The sequence below is a fragment of the Peromyscus californicus genome, unplaced genomic scaffold (assembly GCF_007827085.1).
Source record: "Peromyscus californicus insignis strain IS unplaced genomic scaffold, ASM782708v3 Scaffold_6__1_contigs__length_162567912, whole genome shotgun sequence".
Lineage (NCBI taxonomy): Eukaryota > Metazoa > Chordata > Mammalia > Rodentia > Cricetidae > Peromyscus > Peromyscus californicus.
The window spans coordinates 30210385-30224158 of NW_026294584.1; positions in this window are offsets into that span (position 1 = coordinate 30210385).

Here is a 13774-nt window from a genome sequence, read left to right on the forward strand (position 1 = left end):
AGATATGCCACTTCTAGCACACACTTTTTCTAAGTTGTATGTAAAAAAAAATGATAACTAAACTTTAGTTAAATCACACTTGACAGTGAAGACTGTTTGAGAAAAGTACTATAAATTATTGGAGCTTGTCAACACCTGACTCTTGCCATGTTGCTGATTAACTCACATTTATGTCACCCATTTTTAAGCGATGTTTGAGAACACATTTTCTATGCTTATTATACTCTCTCTCTTCCTAGCTGTCTTTAGGTAAATGGCTACATAACAACCATGAATCAGTCTGAATGAAAATCGCCTCTACTGAAAATCAATGGATTTCACACGTCACTTAGTGCTGGCCAAGAGGATGTGAGTAGAAGTTTGTGCACATTTCATGAAAAAGAAAAATGTACACTTTTGTTTTCCTATTCTTCCTTCTTGTGAATTAGATGCAGCAAAATGGAGGAATAGAGAGTCATTATAATCAGGATGCCAGAATGGCTTACCAGCTCAGTCAATGGCTAACTCCTAAAAACAGTCACCTGTGTGCTTAGATGACTATAGAAGAAAGGAATAAATATTTGAGCCAGTTCAATGATAATTATTGTCATTATTGAAGCAATTTAGCCTGTTCACCAACTAATGTTCAAGAGGATGTAGTCAAAATCCTTGCTGGCTCCCTACTGTCTTATTACAGGGACTAACATCACTCACATGGCTCACAGGCTCTGTGGGGTACAGTTTATACAGGTCTCTTCCACCTTATTTTAAGCCACTTTGTCCTGTACCCTATGCCAGCTTTAGGTGTCAAGCACAGTTCTGTACACGCATTTTCTGAGTACCTTTCTCTTTTCATGGAAGGTGCCATCTTCTACATAATACATATTTTTCTTGAGCATCCTCATTACTCATATGTCAACTAAAGTTTAATGTCCTTGTGAAAAAGTTACTTTTCTTTTAAAAGTTACTGGCATGGTGTTGTATCCATGCCAGTGGATGCCCACACGCTCCAGAAGAGAATTTGACATCGCTGCTGCCGTTGTTGCTGTTATAGCAGTGGTGGCCACCACTGCTACTGTTTCTGAGATTACCATTTCATAATTGGTTACTACAGCTAACACAGTGGAGACCCTGGCAGCAAAAGTAGCTACCTCAGTTAATTAATTTTTCATTCTATTGGGCATGATAAATTTAATTCAATAGTTATATAAATTTTGATTGGCTTTGAAAATTATAAATTTATAAACTCAAATTCCATATTCTTTTGGGATACCAGCTTACAAGGAATCCAATTTGCAGTAAGGCTCATTAAGGAAGGGAATGGCTCAGTTGCCTTTAGCCTACTAGCTATGGGTGGGTTAGGACTTCTGTTGGTCTTTTCTGTGTCAAACACACAGATTGCAAGCCCAGCGCCACTTTGAGATGTTTGGCAAAAGTTAATTCTGTAGCTCACACACGATTGAGCCTGTATGATAATGAGTATTCAAAGACAGGTAATACCTGGGGGTTGCTCACCAACCTAAGACAGAGCACCTGTGTGGCCTGGGCAAGTGTCTCCATGACGGGTAAGGTGACCTGCTAATGTCCCACGCAACCTAATTCAGAAGCTCATTTTTTAGTAAAAGGGGGACCTGTAGGGCCCTGGTCCCTGTTTTGGGTAACTGTTGCCTTGCTTGCTGATGACCGTGACCTTGATATCCTCCCTATGCTAATTTCCTCCTGGGTTTCAACCTCCTGAATGCTTAAGGGAAGTTCCTTGTCTGTCTATCCTACATAATGGATAACATAATGTTAACAGCTTAGATGCAAGATTGCAAAACATCGATAGCGAACTTCTGCCCTCTGGGGTTCTCCCATTGTGCTGAAGGCCTGTATTTAAGACCTCCTCCCAGCGGGGCTGTGGTGGCGTACGCCTTTAATCCCAGCACTCGGGAGGCAGAGGCAGGTGGATCTCTTTGAGTTCGAGGCCAGCCTGGGCTACAGAGTGAGTTCTAGGAAAGGCGCAAAGCTACACAGAGAAACCCTGTCTTGAAAAAACAAAATAAATAAATAAATAAATAAAAACAAAAATTAAAAAAAAAGAAGAGAGAAAAAAAGAAAGAAAAGAAGAGAAGAGAAATATGTTGTTTCTCTATAGACAAGCTTCACAGCTAGTTTTATTAATCCAGCTGATTCTTGACCCTCCCACTAACAGGCTTTAATCCAGTGGTTCTCAATCTGAGGATCGAGACCTGTTGGGGTCACATGTCAGATATCCTGCATATCATATATTTACATTATGATTCACAACAGAAGCAAAATTACAATTATAAAGTAGCAATGAAAAAAAAGGAAAAGTTACTTTTCTGCACATGTTTTAGCATGATTGAGTGTCTGTCATTTGAACTTTTATCTTCATTATTTTGCATTTATTTGTATAGTCATGAAATAATTACATATCCATAAGGGGTATAAAGCCAATCTATGTAACACTAGACTAGTATAGTTGAAGTTTTCCTGTGTCCACCTGGCTCCTGAGTCCTTGTGTTTCCGCAGCCACTCAGACCCAAATAAACACACACAGGCTAATATTAGTTAAAATTGCTCAGCCATTAGCTCAGGCTTATCACTGATTAGCTCTTACACTTAAACTCAGCCCATTTCTATTAATCTAGATGTTGCCACGTGTTCCATGGCTTTACCTGTGTGCCTGTTACATGCTGCTCCCTGGACGGCAGGCTGGCTTCTCCTGATTCAGCCTTCCTCTTCCCACAAATCTCTTCTCTGTTTGTCCCACCTATACTTCCTGCCTGGCTATTGGCCAATCAGCATTTTATTTATACAGATCAATATCCACAGCAGACTAGGTGTGGCACCTGGCTTCTCAGAGATGAACATTCAATAATAAACAGTATTGTGCTAATGAGGCCTTTCCATGCATCACCCTTTCTATTGCTAATTTACTACCCTTGGTTTCCACTATCCTCCAAATTCCTGAAGCCCATTCTTTGGTCCTTCTCCACAGACATTTTCTTTTGTAAGACAGAGAATATCAGAAATATCTAGAAAACTAAATTTGGGCACACTATAAGTGGTAATAATTCAGGAACATTTAAACTAAAATTTCAAAATTGGTGTACATGATTAAAGCTTAAAAACCAGATGGAGAAGTCAATGACTGAACAAAAATATCCCAATTACAATCTATCCATTACAGAATAGTTCCATGAATGTAGTCAGAAGCTTCTCCAGTCCCACCTAGCCACATGGTCTGGATGAATCTCTCCCACTTGTTTCCCACAGCTTCTTGATCCCAAGTAAACACACAGAGGCTTATATTACTCACAAACTTTATGGCCTATGGCTCAGGCTACTTGTTCACTAGCTCTTATAACTTAACTCATCCCATCTCTGTTAATCTATATGTTGTCACATGGATATGGCATTACCAGTCTGCTGACATCTTGTTGCTCCTTGGGCTGCAGGCTGGCATCTCTCCCAACTCCACCCTTCTTCAGCTATTCTTCAGTTTGAATGTATGGCCTAACCTATCCTGTCCTGCCATAGGCCAATGCAGCTTTATTTATCAATCAATCAGAGCAACACATATTCACAGCAAACAGAAAGACATCCCAGCACATGAAACCTTGCAAAACAGGAATGATAATAAGGAGAAATATGGCAGGTGACACCTATGTTAACATCTCTGTGGAATAAGCCAGAGACAAGGTGAGTGATAGTGGAAAGACACTAGTTTCAACCATAGTAACAACATTCCACAAAACAACAACAACAACAACAAAATAATTCTAGAAAGTCAAGCAGGAGAGAGAATCTAGTGTCTGCTACAGAGTGCTCAGTCATGAGCATGAAGTGTTCACTGCTCAGTACAGAGTTAATATAATTGTATAGGGCAGGAATCTCAGCTTAAGTGAAATAGGGACCCCCAGAAAATACAAACTTACTTTCTGTGACAGATAATTTGAAGACACACACACACACACACACACACACACACACACACACACACAGAGACAGAGTCAGAAACAGTGACAGACAAATGCTAAGAAGTAGAAGTCCTATTCTAGTTATGCTAGCAGAAGGAGCTGCATAGGCCAAAGGAGAAAAACATCCTGAGAATTAAAAAACACAATTAATACTAGATTGCTGAGCAGACTTACAGTCCAGCCAGAGAGGAATCTTATGATCTTCATGCCATGCATGTGCCAAGAGTTCTCTCTTCTCAAAATTGACCAGGAACAGCAGTAAGAAGCCATTGTTATAAGACCTCTGATGAGCCATCAGCTAGAAACTTCTGGAAATAAAATCCCTCTCTACATCCATCTCTGACATCCCAATGCTGTAGAATATTTTTTGAAGATATGTTACATTTGTTTATGCTGTGGAATATTTGTTTTTTGGTTTTTTTGTTTTATTTTGTTTTTCTTTTTGTTTTTGTTTTTGGCTTTTTCAAGACAAAGTTTCTCTGTGTAGTTTTGGTGCCTGTCCTGGATCTCACTCTAGACCAGACTGGCTTCAAACTCACAGAGATCTGCCTGTCTCCACTTCCCGAGTGCTGGGATTAAAGGTGTGTGCCACCACCGCCCTGCTGGAATATTTGTTTTAATAATGCAAATTTGTTGCATTCTTTTATGTTTCACTTGTTTAGTTCTGTGAAGCTGTGTTACTTTGCCTGTCTAAAACACCTGATTGGTCTAATAAAAAACTGACTGGCCAATAGGAAGGTAGGAGAAAGAATAGGTGAGGCTGGCAGGCAGAGAGAATAAGTAGAAGGAGATAAGAGGGATCCACAAAGCAAGAGAGATCAAGGTAGATATCAGGGACCAGCCACAGAGTAAGAGTGAAAGTAAGATATACAGAAATAGAGAAAGATAAAAGCCCAGAGACAAAGATAAAAGCCCAGAGGCAAAAAGTAGAGGACATGATTTAAGTTAAGAAAAGCTGGTAAGAAATAAGCCAAGCAAACGGGGCTGGGGAGATGGCTCAGTGGTTATGAGCACTCTCTGCTGTTCCAAAGGTCCCGAGTTCAATTCCCAGCCCCCACATGTATACTCACAACTGCCTGATGCCCTCTTCTGGTGTGCAGATGTATATGCTGACAAAGTACCCATATAAATGAATGAATAAATAAATCTTAAAAAAAAAAATACATTGTTAAAAAAAAAAAAAAAAAAAAAAAAAAAAAAAAAAAAAGAAATAAGCCAAGCTAAAGCCAGGAATTTATAAGAAAGAATAAGCCTCCATGTGTATTTATTTGGGAGCTGGGTGACAGGCTGCCAAAAGAGCAAAAAGTAAAAACAACCAACAACAGCCCAGGGCAAATATCACTTTGCCAAATCTTGAGACCATCCTCTAGAATCCCTCAAGCTGGAAAGCAAGATTTAAGTCTGAACCATTCAGTGTTCTACAGGGTGAAAATCTTGCCTGACCACAAACTGTAATGACACTTGCTAACTCCTCAGAGGAGCAACAAACACAGGTATTTAAAAATGTTAAGGTCTTAGACACCCTTTGACTAGCCATGAATCACCAACGGAAGCCATCAGCAAGCTATAGTGCTGGCTGAGGGCCTGTCAGATGGGCGAAGTGCAGCAGGTGAAAACTTGGCTTATTCCTCCTTTGCCCCAAGCTCAGTCAAACAGTGCTAAGCCCCATGGGGGTGACTTTGAAGCCATTCCAAAGCAGTGTTCCAGGAAGAGGAATTTGGGTAATCTTTGGAGAATGATAATATAATGTAGACAGCCAAATAAAAATGTGCTTCCCATCCATATTATCAACCCCACATTGTACCTTTGAAGAATAAAACAAATGATGGGAATTTATTTCTGTAGCTTCTGAAGCCCAAGATTGACAATGAGAACACATCAGTAGCAAAATATGAAATAGTAACTTCTTGTGTGTGCAGGTACAGAGTTTTTCAGTCACTTAGCATGATTTCATTAGATTTAAACAGTAAGCCAACTATTAACTACCCAATTAAGATTTTTATAAACCCATTTAATTTAAGAAAGTATATTTGAAAACTAAGACCCAGTTCCAAATGCATTGAATTTGTTGTCTTCTGGAAACCAAGTGTTCTTGCTATATAATGTACATTATATAGATCTTCTGTAGAACTGGATCACACATTATTCCTCTATCAAAACGTAGCTGTAGTAAAATGTGCAGAGCTAAGCAAGACTCAATAAGATACTAAAACAATTTCATTCATAATACACTTAGATTCTCAAACATCAAAAATACCTTCAGTGTTCCTCTTTTGTAAATAATTTCAAATTGGCACTTTGAGTGTATTGTATTTTGTTAACTGACAAATCAACTCCCTCTGTAGGGCACAGAGAAATGCATATGTATACAATTTGTAAGTACACTTTCCATTCAACATTCCCTCTGTCATTAGAATTGTCTGACCAACATTTTGTCACTTAAAAGTAAAATGTTTTATTTGTTTCTGTTCTACTGAGAACAGAAAATAAAATTGCCTTACCAGTGGTAACTGACATTTACAGAATAAGCCAGTAGACATTTTCTAAGAACTCATTTGTACACTTGAATACAATTCTTCTGCTAAATGCTTGAGTTTAGAAACTAAGAAATTGCCCATGGGTTATATAAGAAAAAGTAGATGTAAACAGATTTTTTTGTAAAGATAGGCAGATGTGGGAGCCAGTGAGTGTAATCTCAACATTCAGAAGACTAATGCTGGAGAACCATTAGTTCAAGGTCAGTCTGGGTTGAATAGCAAGATAATGTCAAAAAACTAATAATAATAAAAGAATTCTGAGAGCGATGAAACTTCTGGTCTGTGAGTGTTTGCTGCCTAATTTTTCTCTATAATAAATTCATTTATTCTAAAAGCAAGTTTAGAAAAGTATCTTTTACTTTTTAGTAATGGACTTAAGTATACAGCAATATCTTTGCAAAATATTAAATTTTATTTTAAATTTCTTACATTCTATAATAGACATGTCTCTGAAAAAGATATTTCTGGGTAAACACAAAGAGCTTTCAATAACTAATCAATAAATACTATTCTTTTGTCTAGATTTTAACTCAAGGATGCTATAATTAGATTAAATTATTTACCTTGATTATACACTTTATTAAATAAAAATATTTTCCTTTATTTAAAATATTCTTTTTTCCCCACGTAATGTATTCTGATTATGGATTTCCCTCTCTCTACTCCTTTCATTTCCTACCCACCTACCCTCCCATCTGATCCATCCCCTTACTGTCTCCTTAAAAAATAGACTTCTAGGGATAGTAATAAAATACAGTAAGATGAACAGGAAAAAGAAAGAAAAAGAAGGGAAAGAGCCTAGGAATACACACACACACACACACACACACACACACACACACACACACACACACACACAGATATTGACATAGAGACCTACTTGTGTGCACCCTCAGGAAATTCATAAAACCAGTAAACTGGAAGCCATAATAAAAGCAAATGACTCAGTTGTAATCAAACATTTCCTGTCCTGACCGTCTGTTCCCAAATACTCGGCAGCCACTTCCCAAATTATCACATAGAGGCTTATATTAATTATAAACGTTCAGCTGATAGCTCAGGCTTGTTACTAGCTAACTCTTACACTTAAATTGACCCATAATTCTTATCTATGTTTAGCCATGTGGCTTGGTACCTTTTCTCAGTGCAGCATTCTCATCTTGCTTCTCTGCATTTGCCGGCAACTCTCTGACTCTGCCCTTCCTCTTCTCAGAATTCTCCTAGTCTGGCTCTCATGCTCAATCTCTTCCTGCCCAGCTATCAGCTAGTCAGCTTTTTATTAACAAATAAGAATAATACACATTCACAATGTGCAAAAGGGTTGTTCCACAGCATTCAGTCTTCTATCCCACAGGGGTCCCTGAGCTCTGAGGGGAGGGATTTGATGGAGATATCTCATTTAGAGCAGAGTGCTCCATGGTCTCTCATTCTCCGCATAATGTTTAGCTCTGAGTCTCCATTTCTTCCTGCTGCAGAGGAAGCTTCACTGATGATGACTGATCAAGGCATTGATCTAAGAATACAGCAAATTATCATTAGAAGATATTTTATTGCTATGTTTTTGTTGTTCATTTGTTAGTTTGTTTTTAAAACAGCAGTATTTAGTTTTACACTAGGCCTCTGAGCTATCTGATCACATGGTCTTCATCACCCAAGCAGTACTGGGTATGGGTTCCACCTCATGGAGTGAGCCTTACATCAAATCTGGTATTCTTTGGTTGGTCACACAAGCTTTGCACCACCATTCCACTAGCGTGTCTTGCATGCAAGACACCATTGTAGATCAAAGGGTTTGTGGATAGGTTGATGTTTATTTTCCTCCTTTGGTAGAGTGCAGAGTACCTTCCTATATCCAAGACATTAGCACAAAGGAGTAAAGGCTCTAGGTAGGCACAAGCTCTAATTCTCCATATTCAATGAGTTCTGTAGGTGTTTCTTCCGCAATGAGGCCTTGTTGTTGGTTTGTGGAAAGCATCTACAGTCTATGCAATAGCTTGGGTTGTTCAGGGGTTTCCACTAGACCACTTTGGCCAACAACTCAAATAGATGTAAACAAACTTCAGTATTGGAAGCTTCATTTAGTGGCAAGAGATGGCCAGCTGGGATTCTGTTTCCCCCTGTTATTTGGCAATTTCATCTAGATTACCTTCACATATATGTATATATTGCAAAATTTCTACTTATTAGGTTTTGATACTACCCCTCAAATGACTTCTAATTATAACTGTCTCTCCCTATATTCACTCCTTCATCCTCTTTTTCCTTACCCATCCCTACTTGATCCTCTTGTTCCAGCCCCCCATCCATCCATAACAACCTATTCTGTTTCCCTGTTCTAGGGAGATCTATCTGCTCCTATCCCAATCCTGTACTTTATACCTAATCAAGTGGTTCTATGGATTATAGTTTGGTTATCCTTGACTTAAGAGCTAATATCCACATATAAGTGAATACAAACCATATTTGTCTTTCTGAACCCTGATTACCTTAATCAAGATTTTTCTTTTGTAATTTCATCCTTTTACTTGAAGTTTTCATTTTTTAAAATGAGTAATAGGCATTGTTTAAAAGTAGCTTATTTTCTTTATCCGTCCTTCTATTGAGGAATATCTAGGTTATTTCCAATAATCAGTTATTATGAATAAAGCAGAAATGAACGTCTCTGAGCAAGTGTTTCTGTAGTAGGAAGAAGCATCCTTTGGGTATATGCCCAAGAGTGATATAGCTGGATCTTGAGGTAGATTGATTCCCACCTTCCTGAGGAAATGTCACACTGATTTCCATCACGGCTAGACAAGTTTGCAGTACCACCAGCCATAGATTCTGATGGACATAAGATGAAATCCCAAAGTAGTTTAGGTTTGATTTTCCTGACAGTTAAGGATGTTGAACATTTCTTTAAGAGTTTCTTAGACATTTGAGTTTGCTCTTTTGAGAATTCTCTGTTTTCATCTATTTTGTTGTTGTTTTCTTTATTCCTTTACCCTTTTGGGGGCCCACCACCCAGCTCCCAAATAAATACACAGAGTCTTATTATTGCTTATAATGTCTGGCCTTAGCTTGCTTATTTCTAGCCAGCTTTTCTTAACTTACATTATCCCATCTGTTTGGGAATATTAACATTCTAGCCCGCCCCTTGGGGGACCTGCCCAGCATCCTGATGTCATCTTACATAAAACCCCCTTTAAGAGGAAAAACCCCTCCCCCTCTCTTCTCTCTCTCTCTCTTCTCTCTCTCTTCTCTCTCTCTCTCTCTCTCTCTCTCTTCCTCTCTCTCTCCTCTCTCTCTCTCTCTCTCTCTCTCTCTCTTCCTCTCTCTTCCCCTTTCTTCCTCCCTCCCTCCCCTTCTCCCTTTACCCTTTAGTAATAAAACTTTCCACATGGATGCTGCCTGCATAGTTGTGAATGACTTTCCACCATGGCTCCTTGGCTATCTCCTGCTGTCACCTGCATGGTGTGTCTCCCTCACCCACTGGGCACCTTGGCTCAAACCTGCCAAGGCTGCCACATATAGTTTCATAACATTGATGCTATGTGACTCGCCAGACCCTCCTGGTGCACTTCTGCCTGCCTGCAGTCTGAAACATACTTGAACCCCTGGAAGCTTCAACACTCACTTCATCCAACACTGCCATAATCTGTAAGCATACCCCTTCGGGCCATTTCCCAAAAGTGAGGATTCATCTTGACTGTGGTTTTTCACCTCTCAGCCCCATTCGTAAGAGCTGGTACCAGGCGACAACATGTCCTCCAGGTTTTGCCCTGACACCCACTCTCTGTTTGATGAAACCTTGAGTAGTTTGAGCCATTTGAATCTATCCTCGCTTAATCCCCAGGACACCAAGGATCAATAGCCATTGAATCTCATATTTCTCTACCTTACTCATCAAAAATGCTCCTATCACCATATTCAGACTTGGTCCCACAATCAGTCTCCCACCACCTTGGAAATGCCTACTCCCCCCCCTCCCCCGACACACACACACAATTCTATTCTGTCTCTGTTGCCTCCCTCCTGCACCCAGCTGCCCGAATGCCTGGCAGCTGGTGTCAGGGGTGAACCACACAGAGCATAGCTCCCACCCCTGCCGCCACCGCTCATGGCGCCAGGGAGAGCTGAGCAGAGCAGAGCCCTGCTGCAGCTGTACCAAGACTGATAATCCCTAGCTCCATTCTTACACTTTCCTACAGGCTGCCTTATACCGTAAACTCTTATTTTAGGATTTTCAACTCGGTCAGCTGAAACTTTCCCAGGATCTCTCTGTTAAAAAGTCTATTTCTTCTGTATGAATGTAAATGTAGGAATGGCGTGGCTACTTAACTGTGTTTCTGATTGATTTTTGAATGCTTGAGATTATGTGCCCAAGGAGCAGCAAGATGCCAGAGAGCTGTAATGCCACAGCCACATGGCAACTTACAGATTAATAGAAATTGGTTGTTGTAAGAACTAGCTAGCAAGAAGCTTGACCCATAGGCCATCCAGTTTTTAATTAATATGAGCCTCCGAGTGATTATTTTATAAGTGACTGCAGGACTGTGGGACTGGACGGGACTGGAGAAAACTTCCAGTTAAAACCAGGTTTTGTCAGTTCAACAGCAGCAAACAAGGTTTCAGCTGCCTTTTCAATTCTCTATGTAAAATCCATGGGCCTCACTCTCTTAGAGCTAATCCTAAGTCTAGACACAGTTTACCTTGCTACCAGATTCAGAAAGGGGATAAACTCATTTTGCAATGACTGCTCTCAGTGTCTACTGGTGAATTAGATTAAAAAGAAACAGCTTTAAAGTTTGTTTATATGAAAATAAGAAAGCTATCTCACTTCTGTTCACTTGCTTTTTCTTCTCAGATCTGATGGTGTTTGCCAGTTTTAATAGTTCTCTCCCCCAGCTCTAAGGCTACAGGCGCCTTGGCAGTTCATTAGTAAGTTTCCTCTTAAAAGTACAGACAGGTGTGCCTCATTCATAGACTTCATGATACGGATTTCCAATGTGACTTCAGAGGTTTAGAATTTTAACATTGATAAATGCAATTTTGATAAACTGATAGAGCACTGATTACAGACCATCTTGAGGGTCCTTAAATTTCTGTTGAACTTACTGGCCCCAGCTTTGGGAGACAAGTTAGCATTAGAGAGGAAACCTCCCTCCTCCTTCTTCACTTATTCAACTTCCATTCAGTAAATTTCCTCTGGTTACAGATTTAAAGATGTGTTTCATTGGGCTGAAACTAGGCCCTAGAAAATGTTCATGCCTTTTTACCCAAAGTCATAGCTTTTGCTATGACACCAAGATGTAAATCTGTTCCAGTTGTTTTACAGACACAGTTTTCTTCACAGATCCACTCCTCCTGCTAGACTCATGCCAAGGCCAAACCCTCAAAGGCCCTCTAGACACACCACCAGCCACTGTACCAACCCATGGACACCAGCTGGGCAAATACTGGCAGGTTAACTTCACCCATATGCCCACTCATAAAAACTCACTATCTCCTAATTCATTGACACTTCAACAGGATGGATAGAGGAATTTTCCAACTCCAGAGAAACAGCAGATGTGATGACTCCTGTACTTCTGATTTGGCGTAACATTTCCCTAAGCTCCTGAAACATCACTGCTGGTACCACCACTCCAGACTCAAGGACATATCTGTTCATTCATCTGGCTCATCCACCCCTGTCTCTTCTGTACAACCAGGACAATTCTCTGTTGCATTATTTCTTGAAGTTATCACTCTTTCTATGGCTAGCCTTGCTCATGAAGCCAACGATAACAATCTATTTTTTTCTTGCAACTTGCCTTCTCAGCTCCCTCAAGGGGTCTCCAGGATGACAGCTAACTGAATGCTTCTTCACTCACACCTCCTGCTGTGCATGACCATGACTCCCAACTTCCCCCTCCCCACTTCACACCAAAATCAGCAGAAAGCAGTCTTGAGAATTCAGTGCCCTCATCCCCCTCCAACTTGCTATCCATAACTCACATTTTTATAATAATCAAAAGGGGAGGAATGTTAGGGAATGTTAGCATTCTTGCCTGCTCCTTGGGGATTCATCCAACATTCTGATATCATCTTATATAAAGCCTCCTTTAAGAGGAAAAAAACCCCATCCCCCTTCTCTCTCTCTCTCTCTCTCTCTCTCTCTCTCTCTCTCTCTCTCTCTCTCTCTCTCTCTCTCTCTCTTCCCCTTTCTTACTCCCTCCCTTCCCTTCTCCCTTTCCCCTTTAATAATAAAACTTTCCACGTGGGTGCTGCCTGCTTAGTGTGAATGACTTTTCATCATGCTTCCTTAGCTGCTGCACACATCTACTGCATGGTATGTCTTCCTCACTCACTGGGCACCTTGGCTCAAACCCACCAAGGCTTCAGAGTGCTGTTTTACAACTCCATTTACCTTTTGCCTCTAGGCTTTTATCTATTCTATATACCTTTCTTTACTTCTTACTCCATGGTTTGCTGTGTAGCTGGGTAGCTGGCCTCTAGAGTCTTCCTCCTTCTCTTCCTCCTAGATCTCCTCTTCCAAGATTTCTCCTTCTTTTTATTCTCTTTGACTACCAGCCTTGACTATCCTTTCCCCTAGCTAGCTATTGGCTGTTTAGCTCTTTATTAGACCAATTAGGTGTTTTTAAACAGGCAAAGTAACATAGCTTCATAGAGTTAAATGCAACATAAAGGAATGCAACACATCTTTGCATCATTAAACAAATATTCCACATCTTTTATATTTTAACACATCTTAAAATAATATTCTACAATACTATACCCAATATTAATTGCTTTGTTTGTTGTCTTGATATCTAGTTCTTTTAATATGTTGGATATTAGCCCTCTATTGGATGTGTAGTTGTTAAAAATCTTCTCCCAAATAAACAGCCCCCTCTCAATCAACTACTAGCCCAGGCAGTATAATAGAGCTGACCCTATTGACTGGGGTGCAGGTGATCTGGCCCCACCCCTCATCTGACATATGGTGAAGTGAGTGAAGAAAAGAAGACCTCCCCCTACCCCACTCCTTGCCACCTGTGGTGGGTGGGAGAGCTGGCCCAGAGGTCATGAGAGTGGGAGAATCAGCCCTGCACCTCACCAGGGCAGCACAATAGAGCTGACCCTCTTGGCAGGGGTGTTTGTGAGCCAGCCCAGAGAGTATGGGAGCAGGAGAACTGAACCCACCCCCTGTCAGCCATATGGCGGCATTGGTGAGGGAAAGATATCCTTCCTACCTTGCCTCTTGGCACGAACAGTGGACAGGAGAGCTGGTCCTGCCCTTTCCCTCTA